Source organism: Aedes aegypti, chromosome 2 (genome assembly GCF_002204515.2).
Source record: "Aedes aegypti strain LVP_AGWG chromosome 2, AaegL5.0 Primary Assembly, whole genome shotgun sequence".
NCBI classification, from domain to species: domain Eukaryota; kingdom Metazoa; phylum Arthropoda; class Insecta; order Diptera; family Culicidae; genus Aedes; species Aedes aegypti.
Window position 1 is genome coordinate 5,010,542 of NC_035108.1, and position 17,257 is coordinate 5,027,798.

Sequence of the window (17,257 nt, forward strand, 5' to 3'; positions counted from 1 at the left end):
CAATTTTGATATGGACAGTGGAATAATAGTAATAGGAACAAAACAAATATGTGAAGGAAATCGTATTCTCTGAGCGCAGCATACAATTGATGAGAATATAATACAGTAATGACCCGATTTTGTCAGCCCCTGATTTGAACACCCTTTTTGACCCGATTTTAGCATCCTTTTTTGCCCGATTTTGTCAGCCTAAAATTTATATTTATTTTAATTAGACTAAACACGTCTATACTGTCAACATTATATATTTATTTATTTATTTATTTATTTATTTATTTATTTATTTATTTATTTATTATTTATTTATTTATTTATTTATTTATTTATTTATTTATTTATTTATTTATTTATTTATTTATTTATTTATTTATTTATTTATTTATTTATTTATTTATTTATTTATTTATTTATTTATTTATTTATTTATTTATTTATTTATTAATTTATTTATTTATTTATTTATTTATTTATTTATTTATTTAACGGAAAATTTTGAGAGAGGGAAAAGCCCCTTTGAGTGATATCATTTCGAAATTGTTCTCAAAAGAGCACAAAACCTCTTTATCTTTTCTAATAACGTTACAAAAAGAATCTTAAAACTATAGGCTCAACCGGAAATGATCCATATCAGAGCCGATTTCTTGAAAAGGAAATTCCAAGTGTTCCAATTGGAATAGTTGAAGTGAACAAGAGTAGGTTATTTCTTGATTTCTGAAACGAGAGATAAAAAAGCAAAACAGTATCAAATATTATAACAAATATATTTGAAAAAATTACATAAAATTTGTATCATTGAAAGTGATCTGCTACCAAGAATATCACGAACAGATATGGGTACTGTTATATTTAAATTCTTGTATTTTTCTATTTTTTTTTTCTAGGCAAAATATATTTTTTGCAATGAAAAACTATATGATCAACAACTTGATAAGATTCTCCACAATTACATAAATTAAAATCTATTATGTTAATACGATGTAAATGACCATTACAAATATAATGATTAGAAATAAGCCTTGAAAACATACAAATAAATTTGTACCGAAAGACATTTTTTAAACCAGGGACTTTCAGCAATAATAGGAACGACACCATCGACCTTTATCACTCGAATCCCAATCAACTTGCCAAGAATCCAAAGCCTGTTTTTTTTATTCTAGCATAATGTTCTGTATGGAAAATATTACGTTCATAAATAATTGCACGAGTAGCTCCTAATTTAGCTAAATAATCAGCTTGTTCATTACCAAATACATGATTATGGGATGGAACCCAAACTAATTTAATAATGAACCCCCGAGAATGCAAATCACATAATAATTTTCTTATCAATACAATTAAATAATGGGTTTTGAAATTAAAATAAGTAGATTCAATAGAATTAATACAACCTAAACTATCAGTACAGATAACAAACAAATTTGGATGATAATCCTTTATTATATTACATGTGAAGTACAATGGTACCAGTTCAGCTACAAAAATAGAACAGGGAGATTTCAATTTGTAAAAATGGACTACATCAATATTATAAACTCCAAAACCTGCACTATTTTGAATCAATGATCCATCTGTGTAATACACAAATTTTTGATCAAAAGCAGAAAATTTTCGTTCGAAAAATAATTTAGCATATTGAACACACATATGACTTGGTATTTGATTCAATTCCCAATGTAATGATTTATCAACAAAGATCTGAAAAGAATGTACATTTATATCACAATTATAAAATGTATTTGATAAAACAGGTAATATATTTTGTGAAGAACAATGATTAAATGAGTTCAATATTTTACTAGTAGGATTTATTCTGTGTAAATCTCTTAAAATTTCTATGAGAGGGTGTTGATTTGTGAAGCATTGAACAAGAAATTTACAATTTAATTCATGAAAACAAATTTTGAGTGGAGCTACTCCTGCCAAAATTTCAACAGATTTTGTATGAGTAGAATTCATTAATTTCAAACAAATTCTTAAACAACAAAAGTAAAACAACCATATTCTAAAACTGAGCGTATTGTTGTCTTATAAAGAATAATCATATCGGATGGATGAGCACCCCACCAAGTACCAGTAATAGTACGAAGAAAATTAATCCTTTTAAACCAAATTTTCTGAATGTATTTAATATGAAAATTCCAATTTAGTTTTGAATCATAACAAATACCAAGATACTTGTATTCATATACTTGTTCGATTTCATACCCATCAAGAAATAAATTTACACTTACTGTAGAATGTTTACGTGAAATTATAATATACTTAGTTTTTTTCACTGAAAACGTAAAACCATTATCGTGAGCCCAGGAACCATTATTATCTAAACTAATTTGCATATAATGGCGTAAGATTTCTTTCTTATGTCCACTTACAGAAATAACGTTATCTTCAGCGAATTGACGCAAAATACATCCATTTGGAATAATAGATGAAATATCACATGTGAATAAATTGTACAAAAAGGGGCTCAAACAAGATCCTTGAGGAAGGCCAAAATGGCTATTACGAGTGAATTTAGACGACCCATTGTGATAAAAATGCATAACTTTGAACGAAAATAAGTTGTATATGAAATTTGATAAAATTAAAGGAATTTTATAAGTATTCATTTTATTAAAAAGCAAATCAATAAGTACTGAATCATAAGCTCCGGACACGTCTAAGAAAGTAGAAATAGTATCCTGTTTTTTATTAAAAGCAAGTTGAATTTGAGAAGCCAAAAGTGCTGTGCAATCACGAGTACCACGTCCTTTTCTGAAACCAAATTGACATTTTTTTTAAATTTAGTAAAAAAATAATTTTCTCTAGATCCTAAACGACGAATTTTTTTAAAAGCTTCCGATTTACTTTTTAAAGCAATTGAACAAACATTATCCCACCAAAATGTAGGACGTTTATTTTTTTTAATTATTGCACAAAATTTTATTTTTCTGAGATTTAAGTAAGAAATTAAACATCAATTTAATGAGTTCAGTATAATTTTCTATTAGGGAATTTGAATTTTTAAGATTAATTAGTGAAACAGAAATTAAATCTGAAAATTTAACCCAGTCAACATTTTTTGAATAATCAGGAATAGAAGAATTTCTTTGAAGATTATTTTGTGAACAGTGACTAAAACAAATCAAAATTGGAAGATGATCACTAGGATCATTAATTATGCTCCAAGTTGACTTTAAAAGATAAATTATTTGAACACAAAGATAAATCAATGCATGAATTTTGTAATGGAGGAACAGCAATTCTGGTAAACGATCCATCATTTAAAATGTTTAAATTATATTCATCAATCAAATCCAATAATAAGGATACACGACCATCAATTTTATCACTACCCCAAGAATAATTATGTGCGTTAAAGTCACCCAAAATATAGAATGGGTGAGGAAAACTGTCTAAAATCATTTTCAATTCAAATAATGAAAAATTTATATTAGGAGGAATATAAAAACAAATAATATGAAAATGGTAATCCATAAGATTTACAGAAATAATGACATATTCAAAATGTACATTCAAAGATAAATTAACATATTTAAATTCAATACCACTACGAATACCAATCAAAACTCCTCCAAAAGGAACATCTCTATCCTTTCGAATTATGTCAAATGATGGAATTTGTAGAATTTTTGATTCAGTTAACCAAGTTTCATTCAAACAAAAAATATCAATTTTGTTATGCTCAAGCATTACTCTCAGTCTATCTATTTTTGGAATTATGCTTCTACAATTCCATTGTAAAATATTCAAATAACTATTGGAATTCGAAGCCATTACGATGAAAATATTGAAGCAATCATGGGTCCGAATGCATTCAATTTATCAAGCAAAGAGGCAACAAATGGTAAAATAAATTTAATAATTTTTTTTCCAGAAATCACTAAATCCCAACAATTCTACTAATTTCTCCAAAATTGCTAAAATTGTAGAATTTTCGTTAACATTATTGTACGTATTGGCATTTACATTCACATTACTATTTGATGGATCAGATTCAACACGTTGGAAACCTGGAATAATAGAAGATGAAGAACTCAATCGCGGGAAATTTTCATCGAATGATTTCGCATTTGAATCAATTTTAACTTGAACTTTATTTGTAACTTTTTGAATTCTTTTTCTTTTTGATGGAGGTTTATAAATAAAATTATCTATATTCAATGTGTCATCAAATTCGTCATCAGTTAAGGATTCATACATATTTGGAGCGGTACAATCCGCCGAGTTTTTCAATATTTCAGAAAAAGAAAACTGATTTCTGTTTTTCAATTTTTGATGGAATTTGGATTCATCACTTTTGTATACAGAACAATCTTCCAAAAGGTTATGTTTTTGATTACAATATATACACATACAGAAATCAGAATTTTTACTACATTCTGATGATAAATGAGATTGACCACATTTAGAACATTTAGGCTTATTAGAGCAAATTCGTATGTCCGAAAAGAAGGCATCGTTCACAATGCATAATTTTCGGAAAAAAAAGTCAAACACGAAAAATTACATTGTTTACTTTAACAAAGTCCGGAAGTACTGATCCAGCAAATGTAATTTTCATACAATTTGAATGAACATATTCAGAACCTTTGTCATTCAATAAAAGTTTGGACAAACGATGGCAATCTACATCGACGGGAGAAATAGCTTGATTTTGTAAAATGCCAATACCATGACTTAAAACTTCGTCTCATTCTAAGGATTCATCGTATATAACACCACTAATTTCGCAGAAATTGCATGATGCATAAACACGATAAGATCCTGTAAAAAGTTGTGATTGCAAAAGTGAATTTGCATCATCACGAGAATCAAAAATAACTCGTAATTTGTTCATGTTTCCAGGCTGAATTTGCCAGAATGCTTTTTAATGCCTTCAGAAATCTCCTTAAATCCTTTCAGAGCCCCTGAGGAAGGTCCCAAACGGACCGAAACGTTGGACAAGATAAAATAACAGTTTTTTTTTTAATTTTTTTTTTTAAGCCAATCTATCATCAACAAGGAATCACAGTCGAACTACCAAAGATACTTAAATTAGAAAGACACCTCTTCAAGATTTCAAGAGAAATTTCTTCAAAATTTCGTAGGGAATCTCTGTAAGATTAAAACGGGAATCTCTTCAACATTGACAAGGGAATATAATAAAGATTCCTTTGGCAATCTTTTCAACATTTTGTAGGGATTTCGATGGGAATCTTCAAGATTTCGTTGAGAATCGCATAGAGATAACAATGGGAATCTGTCCAAAATCCCAATACAAATCTGGTCAAGCTTCCAATGGGAAACTATTTAAACTGTTCAAGATTTCTTTGGGAATCTCTTTAAGATTCTGATGGTAATATTTCCATGATTCGAATGAAAATCTCTTCATTTCTATGGGAATCTCATCAAGATACCAATGTGAGTCTCTTCAAGAAACCAATGAGCATCTTCCACAGATTTCAATGGATATCTTTTGAGAATTCCAAGCCAAGGATCCAGGATTTCACTAGCAATCACACCGGAAATCTTTTGAAGGTTCCAATCGGAATCTTTCCAAGATTCTATTGGGGATTTTCTCAATACTCCACTGAAAATTTTTTCAAGATTCCACTGGATATCTTTGCAAAATTCCATTGGGAATTTTCTCAAGATTTCAACGCGAATTTCTTCCAAATTATAACTGATGGATGGGATTGCCCTTTTTTTAAATCTCTTCATTTGGAGCAGGGAAAAGGGAGTGGAAATTCTTTGAGAGATCCTTCTCCCAGAGGCATAAAACCTCCTCTTCTTTATAATAATAATATACAACACATGGACACTTCCAGTGAAAATGTAATTTTCTCTTTGAATAATAAAATCGACAATTTCCTTCAATAAATTTATTGATCAAACAATATTTTTTCAAGAAATCTTATTATTTGTACCAAATTTTTCAAAAAAACTCTTCGATGTTCTTTATACAATTTTAGTATAATCAAATTCCTTAAGGAATATTAGAGGGTGGCTTCAGACCTTTTGCAAATCTCTTGGAAATTAGTCTAATAATATTGTGGAATTTGTTCAAGCTTTCAAAGCGAATTCTCCCTGGTGGACATCCATTCCTTCTATCTCCACTTTTTATTAGCAAATTTATTCCAGAATATATTCCTGGATTTGCCTTAACAATGTTATTTAATCATTCAAAAGTTCAGTTTCCCTCACAATTCCTCCAAAAAATCATAGATTCTGTCAAATCTTAAACTAAGATATTTCGCTGAAACTTCTTCTAGAAATTCTGCTGCGATTTTTTTTAAATAGTCTTCCCAAAAATTGTATTACAAATTTTTCCACGATGTCCCTTACAAGTCCTCAAGAAATGTTTTCAAAATACATCACAAATTGCGTCAAAAATTCTTTTATATTTTTTTTTCCTAATAGTAATTTTGCTTCAAGTCCCGGATTATTCAAGAATTGGAATGAAAATTGTTTTCGAAATGTCTTTTGCCTTCAAATCTTCGAAGGCAATTTCTTGAAAAACCCCAGGAAAACTTTTGCTTCCGAAATCAGCCTAGCGGTTAAGGAATCTGTAGAGAAACATGTAGCAGGGTAACTGGGAAGAGAGAAAAGATTTATTGATATTCATAAAGAAATTTGTATTGATCTTTCTTAAAACACTTCTCTAGAAATGATGCTATCAATTAATGTCAGAATCCTTATTTATGGTTTGATTTTTTGTGTGATACGAGGGCGGAATATCTAGAGGTTTTCCGGTAGAATTCTAGAAAACCCAGAAGTAAAGGAAGAATAGCTTTTCGATGACAATTTCTGAACAAGATTCTGATATAACTTCTTAAGAAATATATTTAATTTGTAAATTCAACAGAGAGGTTTAAACTATCCAGATATTTACCTCTAAAGCAAAGATTATAAACATTCTTTCATTGTACCATTGTCCACCTATTGTTCCACCTGCTTTAACATTTTGTTGTTTATCCTTCCTTTGCATGATGCTTTGAGGAACTTCGTACTAAAATCTTTCCATACTCCAAAAAGCTACATTTTAAAGAATCTAAAATAGGTAAATTATGAGAGTTTTGAAAAATTACAGAGCTCTCATACGTATGGTTGCTGATTTCTGAAAGTCTATCAGGAATTCCTCAACAAATTTTCAAAGTAATGTAAAAGTTTTTCCTAAGATTTAAATTCATTAAAATCTTACATTACGAATTTTACCACAACATATCTTCGGTAATGGTCTTTAATAATGCCGTCAATATTTTTGCGTTAAACTTCTACAGAAGTTCAAAATAATTAATAATAGGCCCTTCAAAACAGTTTGTGAAAATTATTAAAGGTAGGAAAAATGGGTACTTTCTGCATCAATATGTTTACCATCGTATCATGAAACTTTGGAGTTCAATCCTATCTAAGATTATAGTTACAAATACTTTCAGTAAAAATTCCATCCGTTTCAACACAAATCATTTTTTATTATAAAAGACGAATCCAAAAGAAAAAGAATTTTTGTAGTGAATCCGACGAGGACCACTTAAGCTTTTCTGTGAGGTACATTGTTGACTAGTTTCAGAAATTCTGCATTTTACGACAGGAATTTTGGTATTATTTTCTGAATTATATATGAGCTGCAATTATTCAAAAAAATATCAACAAAGTTCTTTCAAACCTTTTTAGTAAGTGTTTCTCTAAAATTTGGATATGGAGTTATTTGTAGAAGTTTTTCAATACTATCCCTCAAAATATTGATTTATTCCTGGAGTAGTTATAGAACCAAAAAATGGAGAGTGGATAAGTTGTTAAATGTTATTATGGAAGAATTTTGAGATCACCTTTAGGAAAAAAAAAATTGGAGTAATTTCTAGAACCTAAAAGAAAAGTTGATGAAACTTCTGAATATTTTTTTTAGATGTTCAAGAATGAATTCCAAACTCTCCAATCTGATCTGATGAAAATTTCCTCAAAAAACTCATAAAAAACCGTTAGTGTGGCTTAAAGAAAAAAATCTGTTGAAAATAATTCTCTAAGAAATTTCTGAACAAATTACTCGGGAAATCTATAACTTAAAGCTGCGAAAGAGTTTTTGACAAAACAGTCCAACGTGTTCTGATAGGAACTTTATTAGAATGTTAGAATACCTTAAGCATTTCTCAGTAGGGCAATTTATGAAAATATAAATAAAAAACATATTTTCGTAAGAGTTTTGAAGGAATGCGGGATGTTGCTCCTTTATATCAGAGAAATCTAAAAAATATTTATCGGTAAAAAAATGCACATAGATATGCGGAGAACTTCTTTGAGAAATTATGAATAACATTTTCCCAATTGATTTCTTTTCAATTGCTAATGAAATTCTTGTGGAATATTACGAGTAATCCTTAGAGTCCTTAGAGACCGGAAAGAATCATCTTTTTTTTTAGGAAGTCTGATTATTTTTTTCAAAAAATCCTGTAGAGAAGCTTTAGGAAGAACTTCAAAAGCATAGTTGAAAAAACTGAAGGTGGTGAGCTTCCTAGAATTTTGTGTTCAATTTTTTGGAGAATCAGTTATTCCTGTAAATCATTAACACTTTGTAAATGAACAACTGGATGATACTTTAAACTGACAATTTATACTTCATAAGTACGAGAGGATCTTACAGGAGAAATGATTAAAATAATTTCTAAAGCATTCGCTGGTGGAATTCTTCATTAGATTTTTAAATCAATATGAAAAAGATTCTTCGTGAAATTTTTAAGTGGGATTAGAAAGTCTTTGACAGATTTTTCATGGGAATCATAAGACAAACTCAATGACTACTGGTAAAGTAATTCTTGAAGAAAGCACTGAAGAGTACGAAAATAATTCATGAACAAATTCCCGCAGGAATTCTCAAAGGAATCTCTTCAAAGCACATGGTAGAATACCTAAAAAATTGTGGAAGAATTACAAAGGACATTTCGTGTGAGGTTTTCTTTCTAGAATTCTTGAAGGATTTTTGACTGGATTTCAAAACGAATGAATCTTTTCCGCAGCAAAAATTGAATTCACAAATGTGCTACAAAATGAGATAAAATAATAAATAAATAAAACCAATACAGATCTGTTAAAAATAAATTTTCTGATGATAAATTTTTGAATACCGTGATTATTGCGACTGACATTACTTCTGTAAAACAAGTATTTGCTAGGCCCCCCCTAGGCCCCCTCCAGAAAAAAATCCTAGCTACGCCAATGACGTTACCTTGGATTACGGTACATAGCAAATGGAAGTAGAAAAACATATATCAACAAAATTATAAAACTAAGTCCTTAAATTGAAATAAATTTGAAAACAGTCGGAATGTTTTTTCCCTGTTTTAGCTCTTTCCCGATTTTGTTAACCCCAAATGCAGCATGGGGCTGACAAAATCGGGACTGTACTGTATTCAAAAACACTCGCTGTAGAAATGCTTTGACTTGACCGCTTAAGGAATTCCTCAAATTTGTTTGAGCAAAATATCAAATATTGATTAAAAATAACTGATTCGGAAGTATACTGAATCATATTCATATACAATTGAAGTTTTTTTTTCAGACCTCTAAGAGAGTATGTCGTGAAAATTTGTTTTTATATTTTTGTTCCAACTTGTTTTATAATTGTTTTTTGAGTAAAGAGAAATTTTTGCTTGTGATACCACTCTGGCCGTATAGAGATACTGAAAGCTTCAAAAAACATCATATGCTAATTCTCAAAGTTCTTGAAGACAATTCCCCAGACAACCAGAAGTCGCATGAAAGTTCACGCGACAAACTCGTTTATTCACACAAATTACATCAAACCCGCAAAACACGGTGGTTAAAATGAGTTTCCTCGCATAAGCCGCTTTCAGTTCATTTGTACATTTTGTTTCGTCCCGTACACTCGTACAAAGTAAGTCGAATCAATCCGTAGCAGCTGTCAAATCAACATTTCTCGCATAACCTGTGATCTCGCCCTAAAAGCCATTGGAATGGATTTACACGTTATTCAACAATGCTAAGATGAAAAGAAGATCCTCCTCTATTTCCCAAAGGTGATAGTTTTCATCCTGAGCAATTAATTTGCTTAGAAACAAGGAGCTACACACTCGGTTACCAATGGCTTTTAGGGCGAGATCACAAGTTATGCGAGATTTGTTATCATATGTTAAGTCGCATAAGGTCGCAGATTAGTTCGCTGAAGGCCGACGACATAGTAACGTGGCGCGTCAAGCGGGGCGTGTCACGTTTTTCATGCGATTGCATCTAAGCACTCAGCCATATTAGGGAAAAAACAAAAGGAATCGGTATCATTCGACAAGTTATAATTAATGTTTATTTTTTTTATTTTTGACTAAAACAACATATTATCGGTGGCGAGTTATGACTTTTGACAGCAATTGCAAATTTGGGACCTATTCAAATGGGGCTTCAGGTGTTCCTTCAGGAAAAGCTCCAGAGCTTTTACCAGAAAATCCTCCAAGATCATCTCTATCGTAATCCCTACAGCAATTTCTCCTGAAATTCCTCTAAGGAATATTCAAGGAATGTTTGCAGGAATATTTCTACAGGAAGAGAGATTTCGCAGGGAGTTACTATAGGAGTGTCTCCAGTGATTCTTTAAAAGATTCCTCGAATAAAATTTTTACTGGGATTCTTCCAGGAATTTCTCCAAGGACTCTTTTACGATCTGTTTCAGATTCCACAGTTACCATCAGGAAAATCGCTAGTTGACTTACTTCAAGGATCTCTCCACAGGGTTTCCCCAGAGGTTTCTCAAGAGATTCCTTCTGGGCCTCCAAAAAATCATAAAGGGATTTCTCCAAGAGTTTCTCTTGAAATTCTTTCAAAGATTCTCCCGTGAATTTCAGCAGAAATTTCTTTACAAATTTTTCTTTCAATTTCTCAAGGGATTACATTAAGAAAATGTCTACAAAAATCCTTCAGTATAATCTCTGCATTAATTCCCTTTGGAAAATCTTCTCGTGGATTCCTCTAGAGATTTCACTTGGGATTTCTACAGACATTTCTCCAAGGATTCCTCCAAGGATTTCTTCAGAAAAATCTCCACATGGTTTTTTTTGGATTCCTCTAGGGATTCCACCAGCAAAATTGCTACAGAGATTCTTCCTGGGATACAACCAAGGATTCTTCAGCGATTCCTCCAGAGATATCTCCAGGGGTCCTTCAGTAATTAACTTAGATTATCCTTTCTACACGAGTTTTACCAGAGATTACTCTAGACAGGGATTCCTGCAGAGATTTCTCCAGCTTTTTTCTTCAGGAATTCTTCCAATGATTGCTGCAGAAAGTCATTAATGGATTCGTCTAGAAATTGTTCCAGGGATGAGCTGATAGAGAATCGACTGTATATTATAATGAAAGATGCTTTTCTTTGACGCAGTCTTTGTTATAAAAAAAAGCCGGAAAAAGTAAAGACTGCGTAGCCGAAAAGCATACCATCTGTTCCAGGAATTTCTTCAGGAATTCCTCTAGAGATTTCATTGGGAATCCCTCCATATGCTTCTTCATGGGCGTAGCCAGAGGGGTTCACCCTGACAGACGGAAAAAAATCATCTTATTTATACAAAGGTAAATAAATTACTTGAATTTTTCAAAGATTGTTTTCTGCTTCATTGTTTATAGAGCATTACGTCATGATAAACTTTTTGGATAATTCCTTAAGCTCAAGTGAAAATCAGACATCTGCTAAAAATATTTGTAGGAATGAATCAGAGAACTTGCCATTGCCTCACTCTTACCTGGCCGTAACGTATATTAAAAAAATTTTGCAATCCGCCAAAGATCTTACTTGAAATTCTTCAAAGATTATATCAACAGTCCGCAGGACTATCTTTTATGGAACTCGAAAGATTCAAAACAAAGATCTGCCAAGTCGTCATAAAACAAACCGGTATGTATTTTTGGAATACATCTTCAAAATTCTGACAAAGATCACAGCAAGCTGTGCGCGCGAGAGGTTGTGTTTTTGAAATCGCTCCACGTTTTATATCGGCTCCCCGTTTTTCTCGATTCGGCTATTCGGCTGGTAGTGCTATGCCACCCAGCAAGTTTTTTGGGGAAAAGTGTAACTGTTTGGATGGTGTTTTAGTGTAATGTTTTAATTGTGCTGTTTGTGTTGCGTGTCAGTTTTTTTTATCAGGCCAAGTTTTCTCGATTGCGTCAGCGGTTTGGCGGATAATGCGCCACTCGGATTGAAGTGACTCGTTACGCTGATCGGAAAAGTTAAATTATATTACTGGGACCACGTGGTTGAAAATGTGATTGAATTATTAATTCAATTGAAATGTGTGTTCATTGTGGTCTGGTGATGACGACTGTTTGACAAAATAGGGAAGAATCTTAATAAGTGACCGCATGCTTGCTACTATGGTGAGGGCAACGCCAAAGCCGCCTTGGATGGATTTTAACTGAAACGAAGAAACGGATGTCGGAAGCGTTAAGTCTAATGGAGGAAACTGGTATATGGTTCGACATTGAAGACCACGGAACTTAGGTGAGAGATTTCCATTTTTATATTCCGGGTTGATTGGAATTGTTGAATATTAAACTATTTGTGTTGCATATAAAACTAAATACGTGCCAACATCAGAGCGTTAACCTTTTATTAAGGAAGTATTAATGCATTTCATATATCCATTTGATATCAGGAATGCCTTAATGCGGGGCTTATTGTATCGGAAAATGACCTCGGGATGTACGTGTATGAACAGGCATCCTTGAAATGGGTTGTTGTTTGAACATTAGAGCTATCAACCTTCCATTTCCAGGGCTAAAATTATTTGCAACTTAGAAAAAAAAAATCAGGAGTTGGAAATAATTTTCTTCCATAAAAGCACTGCCGGTTCAGTGGGCGATGGATTGTATAAACACACACACACACATCTTCAAAATTCTGACAAATATGTCTTTTAAACGTAAAGTATTCCTTCATTATTTGCTTCGAGAGTTCTAGTACAGAACTCAGAAGTTATAGGGGTTCTTCCATGTCGTTTTAAAGGGTGAATTCTTTTGCATACATTTTTTTTAACCTCTTTCTTTCATTTCTCCCAGAGATTCATGCAGAAATTTACCAAATTATTTTTCTAAAATGTTTGAAGATTTTACATCGAGTGTTTGTTCCGTTGGATCTGTTGCATGCTCCTTTGAGGGCGAGCGGTGGAATCCGGATCAATTGTGTCCAATTCGCGTTTTTCGGAAGAAAAAACGAAAACGAAGTGTGCGGCTGAAAAAAAAAGAATCGACGCGTCAGTTGTGTTTGATCCGTTGAATCTGTTGCATGCTCCTTTGTGGGTGAGCGACGGAATCCGGATCGTGTCCGGTTCGCATAGTAACCGCACTATCGGTATCGATCATTCGTGTATATGCTCACGTATTCATTTAAAAATATATATTTATCGTTTACCAAAACGAATTCTTTCCCATCTTCAAACTCCCAGTGTTTTCTTGTGGAAGTGCAGAGGACTCCTCGGCTTCCATAAAGCAAGTAACACGTCAACATTTCCCTCCCATTCCCAAATTGACCTGCAGTCGGACGCAGCCGGCGCCGGTATTGTTTGTTATAATAATGAGAGCACCAGTACTTACACATTGAAGATGCTACTGATCCTGAGTAGCATCTGTTGGTTCCCTGTGTAAGTACAGCTGTTCTTGCAATAACGGAGTAGCAACTGCGGGCGGTCAATCATGCTCATGCTCAATGTTTGAAGATTTTACATCAAACTCTATTTTATGTGAGTAATCTGAACAATTCCACCAGAAACTACTCAGGAATAATTTTTTCAACGACTCAATTAAGAATTGAACTAAGAACATCTCCAAGTAATGCCTTAGGAAGGGTTTTCTTAAGAAATTGCTGTGGGGAGTAATTTGCCTAAAATAGCTTTCGGGTACTAACTTTAAATTTATTCATTATTACTTTATTATTACTCAGCTTTTCCAAAATCTTTAGCGGGCCTTCTATTATTGTTTTTTTTTAAATAGAAATACCTGATGTCGCTGTTAGGTTAATGTCAGATTGACGTCGGGTTAAAGTCGGGTCAGTGTCGGGTATATGGGCAAAATGCTATTGTCAGGTCAATGTCGGGTTAAATCCATCCTATGTCGATCGTAGCTATGAATCACAGGAATTTTTCTGTTTATACATTTCAAAAAATATTGCTTGTTTTGTTAATATTATGCTATAATGATAAAATGTTTGCAGATTACGGTTCATGAGCATATCTGAATAAAACAATAATTGTGTTTCAACTCTGTTATACCTTCCTGGGCGGGCAGGTGGTCAATAAAGGAATGATTGCGATTTAAATGTTCTTCTTTGTAAAAAAATGGAGCTATAGAGGGGTTAATAAATGGACGCTGCCTTAGAAACTCATGTTGAATTATTTTGCAGGATTGTTTTTTGCGAGTTCAACTGCGTTGATGACATACTAATATTGGTTTTGACTCATGATGGAGTGTAAAGCTAGCTAGCGGTTGGATTGGAAGGTTCTAGATCTACAGTATGGCCCATGCAAAAATGCAAAAATGGTCATATTATTCATTTTTTGTATTGTTTAATCTGTTGAGACTCTATTTTTTTGCTTTGGACATGATGGAAATGAAAGCATACTTTAAATTTTTATGATGTAGTCATCGAGCTCAATATCCTTGTGACGAAAGCTTCTAAAACACCAACGATGGTGTGAGATTCTTCACATGCCTTGTCTCTAGCATTTGCTCATATCAAATGATAGGATGGATTCAAACCTGAAGCATTGGAGACTTAAACATATTTTAGAAAAAAAAATAGCTCATTCTGGAGAGCCGTGTTTGATCCTTCAAATAAGTGTAATAAACTGCTCTGTTTTGCTCAAAACCTATGAGCTGGTATTGATAAAAATTGTCTCTAACCAAGGGATCAAATTTCTCCCTAAAAAACTGTTATAGATCGCTGTATTTATTTTTTATTGAACTTCAAAAAATAATAAAGGCATATCAAACCCATGATACGCAAATGCCCCCAAAATAATAACCCTAACAAGATATTTTACAGTGACCATAAAAAAACACGTTCTCCACCAGGTTTCAATTTTCGACCGGTCGAAAAAGCATGCCATGATTTCAGCAAGTGATGTGTTTTAGTTTTCGACCCTTTATCAAAAGTAAACATCGTTCTTAATGGTGGTGCCACTTTTTTAGAGTTGAATTGCTTGCTTCAACGGTGTTTAACCAAATTAGTGAGAAATATACTGATCTTGCATTAATTTCATCAAAAATATATGGATTAACATATTACAGCGCCCAGAACAGTACAGACAAGTCTACGCAGAAACCGACATCCAGCAGCAGCACCAGGTAGTCAACAAGAACTCGGTTATGGAATTCCGCAATTTCATATATTCATTTAAAGATTTGCAGTCCGTTTTTGTCCTGGGCAGGTCACAATGGAGAAGAAGACAGATTTTGAAGTGTGGGTATTCCGCAGTCAGCGGCCAGTGAAACGTGATTCAATGTAGAAGTAGGTTAAAGGGTTTCTTGATGCTGCTAAAAGGCCGAACTAGTTTAAAGACAATCATCCATTGGTATTCATTGTATTGGTAAGGCAAGATAAATAAAATCACGAGATTGTTAGAATGGAGCGGAAGATAGAATCCAAAATTAAGAAACAAGAACACGATGAAGCAAAACGAATCAAGTAAAATTTGGAAGGGGAAAAGAAAACAATGTACCGAAACGGCACTTAAAATCGAAGTCGAAGCCTAAACCCCAGTCAAAGTCGAGTGCTAAAATAAGAATTTGAGTTATTTATTTGAACTACTAAATAAGGAAATAAAATAAATGTTTTGAACATAATGATGTTACATATTTAAATGAAAATATCCTATTTCTGTACTATCGCAACAATATTTCTGTCCTATCGTAACAGTAGAAATTAATGTAGTTTATTCTACGTTAAATCGTTTCAATGGTAGAGAAATCGATTATTGTCCATGAATGTCGGTTTCCTTTTTCATAGCAGGTTGAGCTTAAATCATTATATCGTAGTGAAATAAAATATCATGTTCCCATTGAGATGTAATTCTTAGAAGAAAAATAATCGAAGAACATTCAATAATAAATTCATAATTTTCGCACAAACATTAATGTTTAAAACTTTCCCCATTGCCTTTGAATAATAAAAATGCTCTTAAATAGAGAAAAAGTTAATTCATTCCCTTCAGATAAGCACAAATTCGATATTAATTTCGTAGAATAGTGTTTTCCGATTAAATTGTTTCAATTTGGCACAGGTCGAAAATTATCACCTGCATGGGTCGAAAAATATAACAAAAAGATAAAGTCATGTATCCCTAAAAATACAAAAAATACAATGACATATCATCTGATGAGAGCTTTATATGAACAAATATTATGTTTTTTATTCGATTGCCAAATTTGAATATTAGTTTATGATTTTTTGCAGGGTTTTTCGAAGTCTTCCACTCCTATGTTGGTTTCATTTTTCGAAATATAGTGCTTTTACCCTATTGCGATCTATCAAACATGGGTACTTTTTGCAGTACCAAGGGGTCAAATGCAGTACAAGAAGTGATACTCATTCTGAACCCGACTACTATGTCTCAATTCGTCTCTGATTTGACCATCTTTCAAATCACGAATTTGAAAATGTCACGAACGCAACTCTAAGGCGACTTGGAAGGGTACAGTGGTCAGGATATGTAGAGAGAATGCCGGGTGACAAGTCGTAATAAAACTAGCAGTGTCAAATAATAACAACTGTAAATCAAAACTCTATCAAACGCTCACCACCCTGCTAGTTGATCGATCCATCATTGTATTACCGCGCGCGCGACCTCAAAGCACATTGCCAAAGATGGCAGAGAGACAGGGCAGATAGACTAGGGCGCTATACGTTGTTACTCTTGACGAAGGGGGGCAGCGAAGGGAGGAACGAAAGGCACAGAAGGCCAAGAAGGCCTCCCGTGATATCGAAAACTCCACTTGAAAACCGAGAATGGGATATAGCGTGAAATACATGCGTGAGTAGAATAATATGTGTCGTCGTCTTCGAGTCGAGTCGAGTCGTGGCCGATCGAATTCTCCTCCCGTTTTGTTTCAGTTTGACTTACGATGAGCCTTTACGGTTTGACGGGGTGAGGAGGGATAGGCAGGCTGTTGCTTGTTTGCTTCTGCTTGCTGCCTTCCAACAACGGCAGCAGCAACGAGCATACCTTCGACCGACACACAGACCAAAACTTCCCGAGACCTAACCGAGTGGTGCACACAGGAGTAA